This window comes from Lissotriton vulgaris, chromosome 7 (assembly GCF_964263255.1).
Source record: "Lissotriton vulgaris chromosome 7, aLisVul1.2, whole genome shotgun sequence".
Lineage (NCBI taxonomy): Eukaryota > Metazoa > Chordata > Amphibia > Caudata > Salamandridae > Lissotriton > Lissotriton vulgaris.
In genome coordinates, this window is record NC_141695.1 from 1,751,970,764 (window position 1) to 1,751,975,211 (window position 4,448).

A 4,448-nucleotide genomic window follows, 5' to 3' on the forward strand; every position below is an offset into this window, starting at 1 on the left:
TTCAGGGGTTGCTGAATGTCTTCCTGGCCGGCCGTCTTTTTGCTGTGCTCGCTTCGGCAGCACATTTACTAAAATTGGATGAGTTGACTGGCTTGGCCCCTGCACGTTTTCGTGTGGCGTTCCATTTGCCGGTGCTTAGGTCCCAGGGTCGTGGTCGGGTTGGGCGCCCTGGTGGGGGTGTCACCGGTCCTGGCCCTTCGGGCTGTCTTCCCCCGGGGTCCGACGGAGTCGGGTCTGGCCTTTGTTGCCTGGTCTCGCCCTGCCCCAGTGGTGTTTCGACGCCTGGGGCCTCGGCTCGGTCTGCCTCCGAGGTCTCTGTTCACGGAGGGGGGCTCGGCCCTCCGGCCCGGGTTCTACTCCTCCTTCCGGGTCCTTATTGCCTGTCTTTCGCGTGGCCTTTCGGTCTGATGTACGCGTCTCCCCCGTGCCCTCTGAGATCGCGGGTCCTCGGCAGGATTCGCTTGGGCAGGGCCGGGGTGCTCGGCTCGGCAGCGCATGGCCTTATTTTGGAACGTGGCAGTGGTGAGGTGCCTGGCACCCGCGCGTGGTTGCCACGCTAGTCGTGGTGCGTTCCTGTTTTTAGTTCCCGGCGGGGTCCGCCGCCCCGGGTACCCTCTCCTATGGCGAGCTGTCGGTTCGGGCCTCCTGGCCGATCCCGGATCTTCCCTTGCCGTGGTTGGGTCTCCCGCTCTCGGCATCGGTGTTGAGCCGGCTCTTGTCGGCTGGCCTGCCTCCTTCGGCAGACCCGGTTCTTGTGCGGAGGACGCTGCTTGCTCGGGGTTGTGGCTTTGCTACTGGGTTCCCGCCGGTCTTCCACGTGCTCTGCCTGTGCCCGGCGCTGGGCGCCCTTCTCGCGTTGGCGCGGTCGGCTTGGTGCTGTCCCCGCCTCCGTGGTCCCCTTGCGGGTCTTGGTTTTCCGGTCGGAGGGGTGTTCCTGGAACGTGGCCCCTTCTTCCCTGTGGGCCCGGTGGGCGGCCTTGCGGGCCTTCCACAGTCCGGTGTTCGACGGCCTGGTTTCCATGGTGGCTCGCTTGGCTCCGATGTTATTTTTCCTTCGCCCACGGGTGCTCTGCCGGTCTCCCCCTTGGGTGCTCGCTTCGGCTGCACATATACTAATATTGGAACGTTACAGGGGAGATTTGCAGGGCCCCTGCGCAAGGGTGACTCGCAAATTCGTGAGGCGTTCCACATGAGTTTTCTCTCTCGTTCTACGAGCTCTTCGGGGTCCGCCCTTTTGGGCCCCGGCCCTCGGTGGCTGCTGGGCGGATGGGCGTGCGGGGGTCGTTCCTCCGCTCCCCGCCCTTCTTGCGGGTTTTGCCGGACGGGGTTGTTCCTCCGGCATGTCCCCCGTGTCCTTCCCGGGGTTCCTTCCCTGGGGCCTCGGACTCAGGTGGTATCTTTACCGCTTTTCCCGGCCAACGAGGTTCCTCCCTTGTCCGTGCTGGTTGTTCGGCGTGCTGTTTTGGCTTCTCTTGGCCGCACGTTTTTCCTTTCCCGGTGGGATGACCTGTGTTGTGTCTTTTGGCCCGGTTCGTTCGGGCCGCTAGCCCTCGTTCCACCTTGGTTCGCGGGCTTACACAGGCTGGCATCCTTCCCTACGCTTCGCTGGGTTCGGTGGATCCGGCGGGGGCCCAGGGTCGGTCCGCGAGGTGTGGCTCTGTTCCCTGGGCCCCCTTAGTGGGTGTCTCCTCTGTGGAGTTTTATCTGGCTTCGGCGTGGCCGTCCCCCGCCTGGTACGTGGGTCTCTAGCAGTCCCGGGGGGACTTCGCTGGGGCCATTCTGAGTGCTGGTGCTGCGACTCCTGGTTGGCCTTCTTTTCCTGGAGGTCTTGATTTCAGGTTTCCTGTGATCCCTGTTTTCTTTTCAGTTGTTATACTTCAACCTTGGGTTGGTTTCTCTGCATCACCGTGTGGTGTTGTTGTTATGGTGGTCAATGAAGCCTTGTTGGCTTGGGTATTTGCTCACTAGGTAACTCAGGGGGCGAGGAAGACTAACGAGGAGGTAATGCCCCGGTTACTTACCGGTAATCTTCATTACTCCGAGTATAGTCTTCCTCGCCACATGAGTTCCCTCCCCTCCTCCCTATCTGGCTATCGGCTTCATTGTTTGCTTGGTAGATCAGGCTGATTGGTTGGGCCGGCCCGCCTCTTATAGAGGTCAGGTGGGACTGGTCGGCCATGTTGGGAGGGGGTGGGAGGTGGTTTCTTTTTGCTTTGGAGGGTTCTGTTGTGGAGCTAAAGCTCACTAGGTAACTCATGTGGTGAGGAAGACTATACTCGGAGTAATGAAGATTACCGGTAAGTAACCGGGGCATTACGAACTGAGCTTATGCCAACATTAGCTTGTGTTTACACTGCTCTCAAGCTTGCCTCAACGCCACAATATATCACGTGATAACTGCTGCTGATTCCTGGTCTAAATTAAACTTGTGTAGTTTTCACTGAGTCAGCAGAAAGTGTTCCCAGAGAAATGTCTCACTGAATCAAGGACGCTTCTGACTGTCCCAGGCGTATGGTAAAGCAATATATTGGCTTAACTGTCAGGATTCATCGAGTAGCCACTGTAGCTCCCTCAAGACTGTTGTTCAAATCCCTGTCATGGCCCCGTTCTGCACGATCTAATGTGTGGTTCCCTTGTTCCTCTGGCAGACTGAGATATTCCAGAGGTAATCCGAGTCATTGAACTAGAGAACTGATAAGATTGTATATAGTCCCCCTCCCTAAGATGGCCGCTCAATGTTCCATTTAGAGTACTCGATAGATGCGCCCTCTAGTGGACTTCTGGAAGGCGCGCGCTCCTAACTGCGCACTTCAACGAAGATTCCGTTCGAGAAGCTTGTTCTTGTCGCTGCTCCGCGTCAACTATTCATGACGGGAGAATAACAGCAATTATCAAAGACATTCAGCGTGTCATAGTACTTGGGTCTACAGAGACGTTTGTAAGAGAAATCCTTACCGTGCGCTCTCACTGTTCAGAGAGGTACCTCCGTCCAGACGAAGCTCCCGGCCGCTGTCCCTGAGCGGTGACAGCTGTCATCCAGATATCATAGCTGTTCTTCATGAGAAGGCGTGTGTCGAGGAAGACTTGACCAGACACGACGAAGTTGAGTATCCATCTGAAGAGATTCCAGAACTCTACAAGTAAGGTGTTACCTCTTCTCGTCAAGCCAGCAAGTACAAAAACTGTATTGTCAGCACTCGCATTTACCCCCTGGACATTCCCCCTTGCGTTTTCCCTTGCCTTTCCTCCCCCTTGTACCTTCCTATATCCTTTTTGCGTGCTACGGAAATTCTGTTGAACTATTGCTTGCACTTCTGACAAGAAGATCAACTCTGCATAGAACCCCCAAGACCAAGTCTGACGAAGGGCTTCACAGGTACTAGTTCAGTCAGAGAGAGAGAGTGAGCGAGAGTGGAGAAATATTCTGGGTGGAGATATTAATGTTCATATATGTCTTCACTGCAGGAAGCTCAGTCAGATAACATTCCACAATATAGAAGAGAGGCAAATACCTGGGCAGAAACTGGTAGGACACGTTTTGTTTACCATTTAAGAATAGTCTGCATAGTGAAGGAAGGTTTGTGGTATATTCTCTGCTTCTCTCCCTTCTGTGTATTAGGCACCTTCAGAGTCGACGGCGAGACGTATAGCAGTCACTAGAAGTAAGGGGTGCCAGTCGAAGTACAGGTATTCTCTTCTCTGTCCACTTCTTCTTTCCCTGCTGCTGGTGGTCTTGCTCTTGAAGCGAGGGTACCGGTGGAAGGGTGATCGGGACATTCGTCAGTACTGCCCCTGCGAAGCGTTGGAGCACCAGGACATCGTGACAGATTGAAGTGCCCACGTATTTTATCTTCGCCCGGGCAGTATGGCTGAGGGAATGGACTTGAAGGAATTAGGTGCAATCTTAGTGGGTATTCAGAGAGATTTGGGAGCAGTTCAGGACGAAAACCAAAGTTTAAAATTAGAGTTAGTGGCTTCCCGTCAAGAGACTAGGCTGTTGGCACAAAAGGTAGATGGTTTAGCTATGGGAAACCCAGTACAGAGTTCAGCTGTTCCAGTCACTAGTGGTGCCACTGTGGATCCAAAATCTGTAGCTCAAGTAATTCATTCGGTATCCCCGTTGATCCCGTTGGCGACTCCTGAAAGGTTTTCAGGAGATCCTCAAAAGGCTCAATATTTTTTGACCCAATGTTCCCTTCACTTCATGTGCCGCCCCACACTGTTTCCGGACGCCCAATCTCGAGTAGCATTTATCCTGTCATATTTGAGTGGAGATGCTGCCAATTGGGCCATGCCTTTAGTTAGTGAGGATGATCCTTTGCTTAGTGACTTCCCTAAATTTAAGGCTGAGTTTCTTAGAATTTTTGATCGGAGAAGGATATCTCAGGCCACCGATAACGAGTTACTGGAGCTGCGTCAGGGATCTAAAGATTTGATTACTTACCTCA

General features: G+C 54.4%; 1 non-coding gene across 1 annotated transcript; it reads left to right on the forward strand.

Moving 5' to 3' along the window:
• Nucleotides 1-1,088: 1,088 nt before the first annotated feature.
• Nucleotides 1,089-1,195, forward strand: LOC147706573 (U6 spliceosomal RNA). The gene has a single exon (XR_015298482.1). It is a non-coding gene; the product is annotated as a U6 spliceosomal RNA (small nuclear RNA).
• The last annotated feature ends 3,253 nt before the right edge of the window (nucleotides 1,196-4,448 follow it).